Consider the following 18,123-nt stretch of genomic DNA (forward strand, 5'->3'; position numbering starts at 1 on the left):
GGGGCTGCAGTGGGCTGTCCCCATCCCTGCCCTGCTCCTCCGCAGCGACACATCATCATCCATGCCCTGTTTCCCTGCAGGGAGGACATGTCCTTGTCCCCCATCCTGCTCAGCCATCCTGCTGCTGCTCAGCATTGCAGTCCCTATCCCACACCACCTCTCTGCTCCATCCCTCTCACCCTGCTGCCTCTCGGGTCTTTTTCTGACTCAGCCCTGCCAGAAACAGGCAGGGAAAGGCCAGTCGGTCATTGAGGTCCTCGTGTGCCACCATTTATCCACATTTCCCGGTTTAGTTTTAACGTTGAACAGCTGGGAGGAAAGGGCTCCCCTTCATTAGGTGTTTGCTCAATGCCTTGCACAGTGGGGCCATGTGTCGTGGCCCAAAAGCACAGTCTCCAGCTGTAAATAATAATAACAACAACAGCAACAACGATAATAATAATTATTGCTATTACAATTATTATTTACAGCTTGGTATTAGTAGTAGTAGTAGTAGTAGTAGTATCTGCACACCAGCTCAGGGTACCCCTGCTTTTAAAATTAGACCACTGTACAAGTTCCCCAAGCCTACATCTGGTGCAGGAGTAAGAGCCCTTTCACTTAGGTGTTAAACGAGGCCTCGCCCTCACCACAGGGCTTTTTTCAGATAGACGAGCCTTTATTTTCAGATGCCGTGAGCTACTTACCGTGTTGCCCTGCCCAGCTGGCTGTGTGCGCTGGCTCTTCTGCCCGTGGCCCACCTGACCCTGGCTGGGGCTGCACAACCAGCCTCCCTCGTCCTTGTACCCAGCCACCAACAGGTCCCCAGCCCTGGTCTCCAGCAGCCACGTGCCAGCTCCTGGGCAAAGCCAGCCGTCGGCAAGGGGTCTGCCCATGTGTCAGGGCAGCACAGGACCTGCTTGCCCCTGCTGCCCTGTCCTGCCTGCTCTTCCCTGGCAGTGAAACGGGGAAGGCTCTGGGATGGGAGTCATGGACAGTGTGTGTTTGCGCAGCACACAGCACTGTCAGATTTTGATCCAAAGGGTGGCTCCTGCCTGGAACGGTGATGATGATGCTAATATCAGTAGTGATACAGTGATAGCAATTCTAGTAATAGCAATAGTGGAGGAAGAGCAAGAGGAATAAGACTAAGAATAGGAATAAGAATAGGAGCCATCTGATCTAACTGAAGATGCCCCTGCTCATTGCAGGGAGGGTTGGACCAGATGACCTTCAAAGGTCCCTTCCAACCCAAACCATTCTGTGATTCTACAATACAAATAGGAATGAGAAAAAGAATAAGAACTGGAATTGTAACGGGAACAAGAAAATAAGAACAACAAGAAGAACAGGAATAAGAAAAATTCAGTTCACCACAGGGAACAAGAAAATTAGTGAGAATAAGAATGAAGAATGAGAATGAGAATAAAAAATTAATAAAAATAAGAAAAGAATAAGAGTAAGTTTGTTCACCGCAGGTGGCAAAAGAAGGGTTTGAAGGTGAAGAACTTGATTCTGGAGTGTACTGCATGTCCACGCTAGGGGAAAACTGTCTGTTATTCCCCTGTTGCCAGTGGCTGTGGCCAGGCCAGCTCACACTTCGGCCTTACCTGCTAAAAAGCTTGACCCAAGCACAGGGCTTTGAGTTTCTGTGGAGGAAATGGGATGACATGCTTGTGGGACCTGGGTTGCACATTTGAAAACTATTTTATTACATGGCCTCTAGGTGTATAAGTCCTCCTTGCCTCATCATCCAGTCGATCTGTTCAGACCCAAAACAGGTTCCACAGACGGGGTTCATTTTGGTTTTACAGAGGAATTTCATACACCTCTTTAGAGCAAACATCTACCGGTACTTGGCAGCCTCCACCCGGCACACATTGGCTTTCTCTTTGGATCTTTCACCAGCAGCAAGATTTTTCCCATGTGAAAAATGCACTTGAAGTCCTAAGTAGAAAAGACTTTCTTGAACGCCTGGACTCACCCCCAGCTCGCTGGAGTGCGGGGTGCCCTCTGCCCCGGGAGCAGCTGGCGGGTCAACCCGGCCGGGCCTGGTGCCGCCCCCGCCGCCCTGCCCCTGCCCCCAGCCGGGCCGGGGGCTGCGGTGGGCGCACCCCGGGCTGTCCCGGCCGCTGCTGCCCCGCCGGGGGAGGGTCCTCACCCCCTGCCCGGCCCCAGCGCGGGGCCCCCCGCGGGGCGCAGCCGCCCCTCAGGCCCAGCCGGCTCCAGCCCCCCCGGGGGCACCGGCCCTGCCCGCAGCCCGGCCCCGGCCCGGGCTCCTCCCCGCGGGGCCACGGGCCCTGCCCGGAGCCGGCTCCAGCGCGGCCCCCGCGGGTCACAGCCCCCCGCGGGCACCCCCTGCCCCGGGCTGCGGGGGGGAGCTGCTCCCCCGCGGGCTCCGTGGGCTGAGGGGCACAGCCTGCCCCGCCGGGGGCTGCCCTGCCCTGCCCTGCCCGGCCCTTCCCCGCGGGCTGCCGGGGAGCCTCTGCTGCGGCGCCCGGAGCCCCCCCGGCCTCCTCCGGCCCGGCCCGGCCCGGCCCTGCCCCGGGGGGCTGCGGCGCTGCTGCTCGCCCCTCCCGGCCCCCCTCGCTCCCGCTGGTGCAGATTTTTTTCCTCCCCTCTCAATAGGCTCCCCCAGAGGCGCTGCCGCAGTCACTGATGAAGCCCAGCTGTGTCCAGCGGCCGGGCAGGCCGATAGCCTGTTGGCATCAGCTCCTCACAGAAGCTTCTCCCCCCGCAGCCTCCCCAGTGCCCAGCCCTGCCAGCAAACCCACTACAGCAGCTCTGGCATCGCCCCGAGCTGGGCGTCTGCCGGTGGGACCAGCTCCGGGGCACCAGAGCCCCCTGGCAGTGCTGTGTTACCATCATGTGCAAAGCCTGTGACCCACGGCTCGCCCCTCCTGACCCCAGCAGAGGTGGCATGGAAGGGCACCGCTGCCCCGGCGCTGGGCACTACCAGCAGCTGGGATAATCCCCTTCGCAATCTCCTTCTCACCCCACCGGCTCCATGTGCCCCCTGTGCCAGCCCATGGAACCACCAGGAAAGCACTTGGTGAAACACCCCCGTTGGACCCCTCCAGTCACTTCTAAACTTTTCCCTCCAGACCAATAAAGCAAATAGCTCTGTCATTTTCATGTTTGTTTGGGCCTCCAGTTAGCAGTGTGCCACGCAGCTGTAAAGAGAACCATGTGTTGCGGTGGAGGCAGAGCACGTCCCGGCAGGTTTCAAGACACATCCAGGAGATGGTCTAAGGACAGAAAGCCAAAATAAGAGAAGGTGCAGGGCTGGGTCCTTGGACGGTACTAAAGCAACATACGGAGAAGAGGATGAAATGGTTCAGGATACTGCTGTCATTTATCCGAGCTTTGCAATAATGGTGCTGAAAACCACTGGAGAGAGGTTGATAGCATGTAGAGCTCCTCCTAAATTACTACCAGATGCTAACTTGTGGCAGCAGTAGAGTAGCTATTTGACATCCCATTTGTACCTAGGTCCCAAAGAATTCAGTCTCCCAAGATGCATAAGCCTTAAAGCTCCTTTTTTAAATTATGCCTGTTCCTGTGGATTAGGAGGATTACAAAGCTACGCAAGATGACAGCAGTGAAGAGGCAATAGATGATAGAAGATGAATAGAGAAAGAATCTAGGTAGGAGTCACCCTTAGCCTTGAGGTTGAAGATGGAGCCTAGTTTTCAACCGACCAAGTTACCTACAGGCACTTCCAAGTGACACCTTAATTCGGGGCCTAAGGTAAAGCAGGGTCTAATGAGCTTAGATCTGGCTGAGACCTAGTGAAAGAAAGGGAAAGTCAATAGAATAAATGTCCAAAAGGGGCTGATTTTATACCAAGCAAACGAGCTGTTTCTCATGGCAGCTTCCAGGGCAAGTCTGCAAGATCAGGAAAACAGTTGGGTCAGGCTGGGGAAGCGTGTGGGACCTGATGAGTGGGACACAGACTCAGCAGCGGGGATGGAGAGGAGCTCGCGCAGGTCATAGTGGCTCTGCAGAAACATGGTCTGAGCGTGCCAGCCCAGGAGAGAAGAATGACATCCTCCAGTGCCCTGGCTGGGAAGTACCTAGTAGGTGTCAGCAGTGATAGGATGGAGGACGGGTGCATCAGAAGGCTCAATGAGAGTAGTGCTGGCACTTTCCTCTAGATCATTAGGGTCATGTGGGTATGGACAGGGATGTCTGGGCCGTTGTCGTACAGCTGATACTGACAAGCATGGGAGTGGAGTCCTTAATGAAGACCTTAACTTCCCATCATGCTGCTAGTAATGATAAGATGTAGCTACTCCTGGACACAACAGTCTGGTTTCTTCACTGAAGTGTCGTTAATCCAATAGGAGGGAAGGCTTTTTAGGTTGGCTTTGATAAGAAGTAAGGACATTATAAAGGGATTTCTCATAGAAAATATCTTGGATTGAATGTCCTCATGGTATTTCACTTTAAATTAAAAAGAAGTAGTTAGCTTGCTGCTAACTTTTTCAGAGGGGGAATTTTGAGAAATTAAGGGAATTAATCAGGGAAATCAACTGAACTTACAGCAATCTGGAATGCAATCCCAGACAAGAGAGGAAACCTCTCAGGGGAAAGGCCAAAGCCTTAATTGGATGAAGAATTACCACAAAAAGAATATTAGGAATAACCGCAAGCCTGCAATGGATGGAAAAAGGGATTAACCAGCAAAGAGAGGTTTATGCTAAAGGTCAGGCAGTGCAGGGGTAACAAGAAAATTGCCAAAGTCAAGCTGTGTTAGATCTTGCAAAGGAAATTAGAACAACTAGCAAAATGTTCATGAGTCATAAATGAAAAAAGAAGAAAGAAACGTGGCTTCTGCATGCCCAGGGTGTGGCAGGGTCTAAAGATACTAGAACTACATCCCTCAAATGAGGTGGCTGTTTGGTGTCAGGCTTTGGGAAGGAAGAGGATGCTGAACCTCAGGCCAAACTGAAGATGGATGTGCATCAAGGGTATGGAAACAACCACATCTAAAGGAGAAAGAAATCTCAAAGAGCTGGGTGCAGGCAAATTGGAGGAACTGGACCAGGTCCACCCCAGAGGCAGGGAAGAAATGGCCATAGAATTGCAAGTTCAGCAGCAAGTATTTGAAATTAATCTATGGTGGTTTAGAAACGGTGCTGGAAAATAGTAATTTAAGAAAGTCAAGAAAGATGCCCTGGGCAACTACAGCTTCGCTTGTTTATGGTAGGTCTGCCAAACAAAATTCTTGCCAGAGAATTCTGCAAGCTGTCCTGAATAACTGATTTTCTAGGCAAAGGAGAGGCATTCAGTCATATTTTTCTGGACTTTAGCACTTTTTTTTATTGCATTCCATGTGAAATTATTAGTTAAAATGGGGAAGACAATACCTGGTGGAAGGAAACTGTGAGATGGGTAGCAAATTAATTAAGGGAGATACAAGATACCAGTGCTCTGTCTCAGTAAGGGTTTTCTTAGGCTTCAGGGAGATAACTCCTGGCAATCCTCAAAGATCAGTCTTCAGGATCATTTAATATTTCTGCCAGTGCCAGTGGCACAAATAATATGCTCATGAATTTGTTGTAACATAAACATGTAATAGTTTTCGCTTGTTAAAAAAAAAAAAAGGATTTGACTGTCATTTTAGAGGAACTGAACAACCCTGTGGAGTGGAATAGTAGAAATGAGATGAAATTAATAAGGACAAAACACCTGGATTCATGGAAAATGGCAATGTGCACTAGTAGGCATATGTATATATATATATGTGTGTATGTGTATGTGTATGTGTATGTGTATATATATATATGTTGAGCCATCAGCACAGTGGTGTCCTGGAAAACCCAAGTACCCTCACAGGAGTATCAAGCACCTAACAGCAGCCTCCTGGTTTTGGAGGAGACAGCCATGAAGCGGGGAAACATGGCACAGCCACATTCGAGAGAAAATTAGTTTAAACTGGCAAGTGAAGCAATGCAGAGCACACCAACAGAGAGGAGAAAGCAGTGGCTTAGCATCTCCGGATTGCAGGAAAGGGGCTGGATGGATGCTCTTGCCTGCTGTCAGAGTGTGACTGGGGAAGGTTGGAGAGATGCTGAATTACCAGACTGCCCTCGGGATGCTGCGCTGCATCTTCAGTTTCATTTCCTTTGGCGCCCCATATGCCACCCCAGCCAGCTCCAGGAGGGTCGGAAGTAATCTCCTTCAAGGATGGATCTGTCCCCATCAGCAAAGCATCTGTGTGTCCCCAAGCTTATTTTGCCATGTGTATGTTACATAGCAGGAACAGAAGCCCAGAGATGCTGAATCAAGTTGCACATGAAATCTGAGACTGCACGAGCTTGAAGCATACCCCCAGCTACCACCTTACACCACACCGGACCCCAAGGTTTCTGCTGTGCTTCTTGTGTGGCTGAGCTGCCCAAGCTGTTGCAATGACACTGGGGGATGCACCATGCCTGGACTGTGTGGTGACTGGCTCAGCCCCAGGAAATCTTGGTAACAGGAGCTGCTTCCCTGCCACTGCTCTCCATGGGGAAGCTGTCAGGAGCATCCCCTGCTGCAGCAACTGGGATTTAATTTGTCTCTTTTCATCTCGTTTCCAGTAGGAAGGGTCAGGAGGAACCTCTGGGATTTGCTGCTCTTAGAGAAAACACCATGGGAGAACATTTTATCCCAGCTGTAAATACCCTGTCTCCCTCCTGGGACCATCCTGGCCAGGACATCCCCATGCTCAGTAGGTGACCTGGCAGTGAACAAGTGAGAGTGGATCCGCAGCAGGGAACCCACATGATGGAAACCAGCCCTAAATGGATGGAAAACACCAAACAGCTGCTTAAAGGGAATTTCTTTTTCCTCCCTACTTTGAAGCAAGAACGTTTTGAACAACCACACCTTGGGGTGCCCACTTCCACCCTCCCTGGCTGGACACTACCACAGCGGTCAACAGGTCCCAGGGTGGTGGAGCAGGAGATGGTGCCCTGAAGGTCTGGTGCTTTCCCAGACTCCTTCCAGAAAGCTCTGAGGGAATTTGGGCAAAACGTGCTGCAAACCAGAAATCCCAGGAAAGCTGCGCATTGGCACAATGACTTCTGATCCAACCTCAGGAAGCCTGAGCCTGCTGAGTGCTCAGGAGGTGAGAGGGAGACTCACGTGTGAGCCGCATCCTTTTAATCACGAGTAATAACCTCAGCCTCAGAAAGAAAAGTGCTTAAAGTTCAACAGTCAACAGGAAAATGATTAAAAATGAAAGCTTATGAGGTCAAAGTCCACCCCCCCAATCACTGGGCACTCTTCATCGAAAAATAACTTCTTATGAAACAATTTCTTAATTGTTAATTATTATTTGCCAGCTCACCATGGCCTGGATGCAGAGCCCACGAGAAGTCACCTCTCCCACCACATACCTGGAGCACTGAGCTGCAGGTTTTGATGAGCTCCCTGAAACATGAAATAGCAACGAAAACCAAGAGCACAGTGAAACAACTCAACGGGGTCACCCAGAAACCAAAGCCATGAGTCACTCCTGCACAGCTCAGCCCACCCAAAGACACATTCTGCCAGAAACCACTGACTTCCGTGTTGTGCAGTGATGGTCGTGACCTGGTGAGCAGGAACCTCACCGAGCAGCACCATCCCTGGAGACTGGCAGCACATCACACAGACTGAGCATCGGTGACACGCCGCACTGTCCATCTGCCCTGGACACACTGACACAGATGTATTTTTTCCAGGAAAAAGGATTCCTTAGTGATGCTGTAGGCCTCTTCCCACAAGATCCCTGCCAAGAAAAGCAGTTGTTTAAGCAAGAGGAGAGGATGAGCTCTGCTGTGACCCTGGTCCCTTCACCCCAGGCTGCTGCATCCTGGGGCTTGCAGAGGTGCCCTCTAGGTGATGCTGCTTTTGAATTGCATACTGCTGCATCCCTAACCAAAAAGGGTTGTGTGAGGCTCCCTAAAGCTATAAAAAATAGTTGTAGCAATAACAGTAATAGCAACAATAACGATAATAATATCAGCCCTTCTCACATATCCACCAGCAAACCTATCTGTTTGTCGAAGCTCGCTTATTTTCAACCAGGAGATGTTGCTATAGGCAACATGGCAACGCGATCTGCTGTCTGGCAGAGCAGAATTGAAAAGGGAGTTGCAAATGCGTCATGGTATGTGACATTTCCACAGCAAAAATCCACCCAAGGATCACTGAGCACTTCCACAAGGTAAAGGGACATACTTCTGTGACACCCTGAAGAGGCAGCTGCCTGCCATCCCCCAGGAGGGAGGTGCTCAGAGCCAGACCCTTAAATCCCTCTGTCTCCCTGGAGGTGCAAAACTGGTCCCAGCTCCTGCTGGCAACATCTACAGGCCTTGGGGCAGCCAGCAAGGCTGGAACCAAGCCCACCACTTAAGTAAGTGGATTTACTTACTGTCCTTGAGACTGGCCCAAAGCACCTCCCCAGCTCTCCAGGGAGCTGGAGCGGGGATCAGCCCTTCAGCCTGTCTTAGGCTGTGGGTAAATCCTTTATTTTAAAATAAAAAGAAACCTTTTATTTTACATTCACAGAGCCATAAAAATAATCCATGCAGAGGAACTGGAGGGTCCTGAGGAGGTCCCAGGTTTCAGACCCTCCTTTTCACTTACGGGCACATCAGCCCTTGGTGTCCCCCGGCCACTGCATGCCAGGCACAGCCTGGGGGACCTTGTCCCACCGAGACCTCCATGCCAGATGCAGGAGGTATCTCTGCCCTGAAGGAACAGGCAGGTAGCTAAGCACCAGCTGGGTGCAGATGTTAAATTAGCCCCACCTGGGATGTTACACCCTAAAAAAAAGTGGGTGAGGGGGTAAGCTCAAACGCTGGACCCCAGTGCCCACAGTACAACATTATCTGGCTGTTGGCCCGCTGCGGTGCAGCGAGCTCCAGCAATCTCTGCCCAGGGTGAATCCACAGCCCAGCTCTGGGCTGCGCATGGCTTGGATGAGTGATCGCTGGGCTAAAAGGTGGCTGGATGGCTGAGCCCGGAGTGGTGGTGAAGGGAGATACATCCAGATGGTGGCCGGTCACAAGTGGTGTTCCCAGGGCTCAGTATCAGGGCCTACTTCTGTTTAATGTCTTTATCAACCATCTGGATGAGGGGATCGAGTGCATCCTCTGTAAGGCTGCAGATGATACGGAGCTGGGGGGGAGTGTTGATCTGGTTGAGGGCAGGAGGCTCTGCAGAGGGATCTGGACAGGCTGGACCGATGGGCCGGGATCAATTGTCTGAGGTTCAACCAGGCTCAGTGCTGGGTCCTGCCCGTGGGTCACACCAGCCCCCCGCAGCGCTACAGGCTGGGGCAGGGGGCTGGGAACTGCCTGGTGGGAAAGGGCCTGGGGGTGCTGGCTGACAGCCGGCTGGGCAGGAGCCCCCAGTGTGCCCAGGTGGCCAAGGGGCCAGCAGCGCCCTGGCTGGTGTCAGAAACAGAGTGGCCAGCAGGACAAGGGAAGGGATCATCCCCCTGTACTGGGCACTGGTGAGGCCGCACCTCGAATGCTGGGTTCAGTTCTGGGACCCTCACTGCAAGAGGGACACTGAGGTGCTGGAGCGTGTCCAGGGAAGGGCAACGGGGCTGGGGAAGGGGCTGGAGCACAAGTCTGATGGGGAGCGGCTGCGGGAACTGGGGGTGCTCAGCCTGGAGAGGAGGAGGCTGAGGGGGGACCTTATCGCTCTCTACAGCTGCCTGACAGGAGGCTGCAGGCAGGTGGGGTCGGTCTCTTCGCCCACATAAGCAACAGAACAAGAAGAAATGGCTTCAAGCTGTGCGAGGGGAGGTTTGGATCAGATATTAGGAAAAATTTCTTCACCGAAAGGTTTGTCAGGCCCTTGAACAGGCTTCCCAGGGAGGTGGCTGAGTCACCATTCCTGGAGGTATTTAAAAGATGTGTAGATGTGGCACTGAGGGACACAGTTCAGTGATGGACTTGGTAGTTCTGGGTTAACGGTTGGACTCGATAAAGGTCTTTTCCAACTTAAATGATTCTATGTCTCCATGATTATTCTAAATATTATTGAAAAATTAGTCTGTGTTACCATGACCCAAAATTTTTCATAAATGCCAGCCAGCAGTTTCAATAGAAGCTGAAAGCTCACTTCTTTTTTGTCTCCTGGAGACAGGTTTTCTTTGACCCTTCTGAATCAGCAGGTTGAAATCCTTTACTTAATGTTTTATTTTCCCTCAAACTTATAAAATAGCTAGAGGCATGCAGAAATGGAGCAGGGCGCTGTAGCCTTGCCTCAGTTGCTTTTGAGTCATTTGCTCAATCATGTTAAAAGGAAAAGAGAAACAAAAGATACTGTTTAAACAAGGCACAGAAATATCTCATGCTGCCCTTCGTTGCTAATGACAGTTGTCCCCTGCCAGATAAACACTGCTCATCAGAGAGGAGTCAAAAATGCAGTGTGTAAATTGAGCATGGCAAGAAAACATGTAGTTTATATTAAAGGAGCTTGTTTTCATTTCTTTCTCTTGGGATCTCCGGCCTTGCCTTGACCCGTCACGCTATGTCTTACAGCCCGTAAGAAGGAAGAGCCCCTTGGGCTGGAACAACAAAGAGGCCGTTGCAAGAGATATCCCTGACGGGCAAGTGAGGTGGTTTTGTCTTCACTGTGATCTCTGCATCATACTGGGGTTGCATTAAAGGATTGCAAAGATGCAGCCAAGGAAGCCCAAGGCTTGCCTTTGGGATCTGAATGCTTCAAAGCAAGGAAGAAAAATTTGGGGGTGTTTTCATAAGCACTGGGTTCCTTCCATGTGCCTGGCATAGAGGAGAAGGGGTGACCCTGTGTTTTCACACTCCATCACGGAACGAGCAACCTGTGATGGGGCTGTGGTTATGTGGCAGCATGGGGTAACGGCAACCAAACTGCAATACAAGAAACCAACCATTGCTCGAAGTCACATCCGAGATGCAGGGCTCCACTGAACCAGCGCTCTGCTTGGCAGCAGCTCCATGGGCAAGTTCAGGACCTCAAACTGTGAGCATCACGTTTCCTCCTCACTCCCCCACTCCTACTGTGCCTACGATAACACCAGCATGGAAGCACCAGAGGCTGAGGATACATCTGCTACGGGAGATGACAGGTATGAGCTGGAGCCACCATTCCTGCTGCATCTGTCCCGTTCAGTTTATGTGCGTTAATTATTACAGCAAAGCTCTACAGCTTTGGTGTCCAATGCCAATTCATGTTGTATTGCACATGGCAGCACCTCACTGATGACAAGCAGACACCTGCAGATAACAAGCTTTTCCCTGTTCCCAGCTCACAATAAAAAGGAAGAGAACGCTTAGGAGTATCTTCATACTTTCTAAGCCCCCTGGATATTGCTTTAAAACTACCATTTATATTCTGTCCTACTGAATGTGGGATGAAAAAAATAGTATCTCCACTGCTTTGCGATTCTTGAAAATCTAGGCATCACAGAGGAAAGAAGAGAATTAAAAGCCAGGAGTAGAAAACAAGCCTGGACTCACTCCTCTGCTGGCAGGAGTTGGCTTAGCTGAAGAGCCAGTGCTAGTCCCGCCATGTCCCTCATGCCCCCACCTTGCTGTCCCCATGTCTCCTCTGTTTCTGCTACATCGGCTAAGAAAACTTGTGGGGATTTTTCAATTTACTGACAAATCTCTTTGCTTAGAAAGAGCAGCTGCTGGGTTAGTCCCATAATGATGCCATTCGGCATTGACCCATCCCTCTAGAGCCCAGCTTGCCACCTCTGATTTGCAGCTGGTGCTCTCAGACACTCAGTTATTCACTGTCCCTGTGACTGGTGGAGGCGGCTCATCCCACCAGATTCCCTGCACTCAGCAGGAAAAGATGTGGCTGACTCTTAAGATGTTCAGGATATTCTAAAAAAAGTCTTTGGTTTATTGTTATTTCCACTTAGAAAACACATTTCACTAAAAAAAGAATTCCAAGTATTTAGAAACATCTTGGTCTTGCTCTCCCATTTACAGTAGCAAGTACCAAGAATAACTCCACTGCAGCCAGCAGCATAACGCTGGGATAAAACCAGAGCCGTGCCAGTCACAGGATTAATGTCTCAGAGCACTGGTTTCTGAGCATCCCGGGACAGAAACTAGATCTCCAAAAGCTCCCAGCTCCCTTTCAGATGCTTCTTAACTGACCACAATCTCAGATGTTGCTCAGCATTTTTCTGCAGATGTTTAGTGCGTTGGAAAACCTGTTGACAGGCCCCTGAACTGGTTGTCAAAAGAGCAATGATCTGTGCTGAGACTCTGAAACTCATCCTTTGTGGCAGCTGAAACAAGTTCTGCTGAGCTGTCGAGCACAGACAAATGAGCCCATCTGGTCCTAGTTAGTGAGTTATCACCTCTTTGGCTAAGGCGTGTTACAGGGGTGGGAAGAGCTTCTCTCTGTCCACATTACTCCGCTCATCTTTCCTGCTCATCCATCACAATCCTTCTGATCTCTCCTCTTTGCTTAATTTCACCATTTTATTATTTTTTACTTTAACTTTCTGCATCTGCTAGTTCTGCACTGTGTCCGTCTCCAGTTGAGCACAGTCCAAATGCCCTCCAGGCCTTCTGTCAAGTCCCCCCTCGCGTTCCCTTGTACCAAGGCATCCCATGGCATCTCTCAGTTTTCTCGCAACACGCTTGCCCTAGTTCTCAGGTTTGATATTCTTGGCAAGGAGTAACTATTGGGGAAAAAATGGATAAAATTAAATAACAAACCCACTCCAAACCAACAAACGCTGAAGAGGAGCCAGCTAGCCAGGCTGCAGCAGTATGAAAAGGAAAGGCTTGATACATAAATGCTCCCATCTCCTCCATGTTGCTCCAACACATCCTGTCCTACCGTAGGAGTTTGACCTGGAAAACACAAGTCCAGACGGGCTACTGCCACCCAGGCACATCGCAGAGGGTGGCTGGATCCCCCCTGCTGCAATCACTGCCCACCACAGAAGCGCTGCACAGCCGCTGGCTACGCCAACATGCACCTTTCTGCACCAGGGACTATATTTGTGTCATCTCACTTCAGTGCTCCACCCAGACTGGCAGAAGACATCACTGCCCAGGTCTTGCTGCACAACCACGGGTGGCCGATCGCCTCCAGACAGAGGGACCCAGGGGTGTGTAAGCCATGAACGCACCCAAGGGACCAATGCTGAGCACTCCTCACTCTATCCCCTGCCTCAATCAATATTCATTCAGACCTCCCGCATCCCTGCCGTGACCACTGAGGCTATCAGATGCTCCAGGGTGGGTCCTTGCTTTGTTCCCCATGGGTTAGCACTGCAGGGGTAAAGGTGCAGCTCCTTCAGTGGGAACAGAGCTGGGATGCCAGCACCCGGCTGTCCAGTCAGATCCAGGGTTTGGACTGGAAGGGTTTACATGCCTGAGCTGCTTCTGTGAATTCACACAAACCACAGCAGAGCCATAAAACAGAACCCTGCTTTCTTTGCATCACAGAGTAGGGATGAAATTATTGCTTCACCTCTTAGCTTCATGCCTGACTCCGCACATACAACAAGTTCTGCAGCAGAAGTCCATCAAGGAGAAAGAAAACCAGGCCACCATCCTGTGTCAGTGGCTGGAAATAGACTCCGGAGTCCTGATTACCATCCCCTGCCCCAACACCTACATAACACCGTCTTGCTTTTATTCTTCATTGGAACAAATAGCAGAAAGGGGTATTACATAAAGGACTTCAATCTGCTTTTTAAAAAAAATCCTTTAGCTCTGCAATTTTCTAAAATGATTCCTTCTCTCACTGTTTGCACTGAAAGAGAGAATATTCATTTTTTAAAAGCTGGTGTTTGAAAAACAAGCATAAATGAAAAGAGGAGGTGGACATACAACAGCTATAGATTTCAACATCTATGAATAATTTCTAAAGCTCTCAGAAAACATGATTCATTGTTCTTACCATCAGCTTACCTGTGCCTTCAACTGAAATCAATTCAGCCCTAAAAGTTATAAACCGAAAAGATGTTCCAGTGAAGTGTCACCTTCTAAAATAAATCGCAAGGTTCACCATCTTTGCTGCACTGCCAAAAACAAGTCTTGCAGTAGGAAATGTGATGGATCCTTACGTTGCTAGCAGGGGTAGGTTTGACTGGGGACGTTGGTTTAACAGGAGTCCTTTAAGAGGCGCAAGTGAAGTTCACTTCATCAGAAGAAAGAAACCCAACAGGAGCCCAACTTCTTCCACTCTTCTGTTGACAACCTCCGTTGCGGCCTGGCTTTGGAGCAGCCTGCAGCTGCAGTACCTCTCCAGAGCAAGGGAGGAGACTGAGACTACCACACACTAGGCTTGAGGACTGGTAAACAGCACGCAGGAGTATCAGCCTTTGCAAACTGGGGTATGAATTAGGCTACATGACTGGTTTTGTTCCAAGTCCATTGTCATCCTGTCCTCAAAGGGACCGTGACATTTTCATGATGTTGATCTCACCAGAGGGACAAATTCAGCAGTAACATTCACAGAATTCTGAATTGCGCTGGTCTCACCATGACACAGCACATCTGGGGCTCCTACCTGGGACACATGAACACAGGGACGTCTGGGACGCATGCACACTAGAGGAAGGATTCATGGGGATTTCAGTCAGGATAGACTTTTCTTTCAGAGAGTTAATGTATCTTGCAGAGAATGTCCAAAATTTAGTGCTAGGATTCAACCATCCACCCAGGCGGTGGCGAACCACGTGATGCTTCAGCAAAGCACACCCTCCACGCACCTCACCAATCCCAACGACTCGTGTGCCACCAAGTCCAACCAGGCCATCCCAAAGGACAGAGATCAACCCCAGGGAGCCCCATCTGAAAGCAAGCAGACCGACTGGCACATCTATCCTCCACCCTTACCCAGCTCAAACTTACAATTTGCTCTCCCAGTGCAGGAAAAATAACCCTTTTTCACTGGAGGAAGACCAGTTGCTTGAAATCCCATCCACTGGAAATAACTTAGTTAAAAAAAAATTTAAAAATGGCCCAACTTCTTAACATGAGTATTTCCAGGAAAAAAGCTGGAAGGAGGGGCAGATCATCGCTCAGCCCTCAAATATAATTTTTTGTGGGACTGAATAGTCTGTCTCTTCCTGCCTTTCACCCAAACTTCTAAGCATTTAGGCTGTTCAGAACACAGCCTGCTTTACAGCCTCACTTTCCATAAAACCTATCATAACAGAACCCCACTGTAATCCAGAAGATTATATTATAGTACAATTTAGAAATCATCTTTTCCTATTCTGATGCTACTGATTTCAATGGAGAGCAATCAGACTTCTCTGTTTCATTTTTTCACCTCCTGTACAGTGCTGCTTCCCTCTACCATTTCTTAGGCTTGGTGGCAAGTTGGGATTTGGAGATGTAGTTTGCTTAGATCTACATGACACTTCCTTCCTGTTAGAGCTGCACCGGGCACATTAGAATTCCAAGCAATTTTGTGCTTGTTCCCCACTTGAAAGATCAAATTTTGGTAAGATCAGTGATGTTAAGTTTCTGCTCCCGAACAGCTGGTCAGATGCTACAAAAGGGGAAAATCCCCATACTACATAGACACTTCTATCACATCCCTTAGGTATATTCCAGCTCTCTGAACTAAGGCAATTTAAAACCTAGACATAATCGCTATTTCATTTTCTATCTTATTTCCCTGCCAGTCACAGCATCACAGCCATTCTTCTTCAGTTACATCCCATGATATGCCCACTGGTGACAAGGAAACAAAGTCAAGTCTGAAATTCATAAAAGTCAACCCGTATGATCTCAGCCAAAGCAAGCAAGCAGCACAACGGTAAAATATATCTGTGACTGAACAATGAAAAGAATTGAGTGGTTTTTTAAAATTTACTTAAAATGAGTGACTTGGACACCAATGGAAATAATATTCTTCTTTCTGCTTATCCCCAATTCAAGAAGAGAGCTCAGAGGAGCTTAGGAAATATGACTTTTTCAAACTTGCCTATTTATGCTCTGCTCGAACTGCACCTTGGGGGACATGAAGTATGGCAATGAGGCTGTATTTGCTTTTATTGCTAAATATAACAATGTCAGTCTGCCTAGGGAAAAAGTAGCTGAACTTACAACAAAACACAGACTTTATTTCTTTGGAAGAAGCATCCCAAAATATTCTTCCTGAATAAGCAAGACAAAGTTTGGCAGGAAGTTTTGCTCTTGACCAACAACTAACTACATTCCATTCTAAAAGTTGACGGGATATGTTAGGAGGACTTCCATGGAAGGGAACATTTCTGTGAGCATTTTCTTTCCCTCCCCCTGAATCTGTACTGCACAGTACTAGGCACAGAGAAAGAAATAAAATCAGAGAAGCCCCTACATATGATTCTGACGTTCCTTAGAGAATTAAGGCTTCAGGCTCCAACTGGCCATGATTGCAGATAGGAATAAACACTTGAACCTGAAGCACTTTCTGAGCATCAGCACGTCCCTTCAAGGCTTGAATTCTGCAGATCATCCTTTGAAGTGAAGCACTTCAAGGCAACATCAGCCATCCATTTGATGGTTTGACCCTGCGTTCACATCTCTTCTCCAACATGAAAGAGTTGAAGGTATTTGTAGTTGCAGGAAAAAGCAGAGAGAAATTTCAGCAGCTCAATGGGAACCGGTATGTCCATGGCTGAAAGGAGGCACCAGGCTGTCACCACAGCAGGCACCAGCTGGGCTGCCCGGGAGGCACTCAAAGGTAAACAGGCAAAGTACCAAGTCACCTCTGCCCCGGAATTTTATTTCAAACAGAATCCAAGTTAACAGAGGAACTGGAACTCACCAAAAAGGGAGTACTTTTAAAAATAATAATAATAAAAAAATCTCCTTCCAGCCATTCACAGGATGCCTATGTGGTACCTATGACTATGTGAAATCCTGAAAAATGCAGACAGTAATTTTGCTGGTTGCAATATGAAACCTTTAATATTCAGTCATCTACTTGAGGAAGACAAATAGATGCTAAACATTTTAAAAACCTGTATACACACAGCACAATTATTTCCAGCTGCAGGACTACCGTTAAGCTTTAATCCTCATACTACTAATCCCTTCAGAATTCTAAAACATATTCAAGAAAAATTTTGGAAGACAAGGCTTTTTTTGAAAAACCTCAGAGGTTTAACTGTTAGTCCCTATGGAAAATAGATCCTGGTTTTCAGTTCCAATGCTACACCTAAGACAACCATAAACAAGGGGGAAACTGTTCATAAAAGGAGTGACTTTGTTTCAAGCCACCAGTTAACAGTGAGTTCAGGTGTTGCTTACAAAACACACAGGATTAAACAATCCTGATTGCTAGGAACTGTTTAATATTACATTTCTTGAAGTGACAAGAATGTTAACTTTCTTCCACTTCACCTCCTGGAACAGCTGCCTTACCAGCTCCACTACCTGTGTTGAAAGTTATTTGTCATATTGAAGAGAGGTTCCTAGAAAAAAAACCTATGCTGGGAGCAGAGGTATAGACCACCAGTCTGACTTTTTTGTTTGTTTGTTTGTTAAGAACTCACAGTCACACTGCAGTTTTACAAAAACTAATTATCTGCTTGTCTTTGCCTAGATGAGTACAAGAAGCACAGTAGAAAATTAAACATCAATACAGCATCAATATTGAAAGCACAGGGCTTTTCCCGGAGAAAAAGCAGGGAGCACTTTAGCTTTCCAGTAGTGGTGAAGAAAATTCAGTAGTTAATGATGCAAAACCCACCAAGAGATAGGGCTTGAGATTCCTCAGTTATCATATTGTGTTTGTGTATTGCTGAGTCCTCAGATTGTGGGTCAGCTTACGCTGCAGGAGGCTAAAACACAAAAGCTTTGAGGGGGGAGTTAGAGATAGGATCTGCCAATTCTGTGGTCAAGCTGAACAACAATGCTAACAAAAAACTCAAAGCTGCAGCTCTGAGCTATATAGTCTCTACAGCTCTTTCTCCAGAATCAGGGAGGAAGAGCACTACTGGGAAAAGAAAATGACTGATCATACCTATGCATTATGCAAAAATTTAAGAAAGCGATGTTCCTGCACTGTGGAGAACAACTGCCCGCATATATGAAGATAACCTCATCCAACCCTGGCCACCTGATTTCTTAGATTTCTTAAAAGTATTATTTTCCCCAAGAAGTGTTACATTACTTCAAGAACACAAATGATGGC

This window comes from Falco biarmicus, chromosome 2 (assembly GCF_023638135.1).
Source record: "Falco biarmicus isolate bFalBia1 chromosome 2, bFalBia1.pri, whole genome shotgun sequence".
Classification (NCBI taxonomy): Eukaryota; Metazoa; Chordata; class Aves; order Falconiformes; family Falconidae; genus Falco; species Falco biarmicus.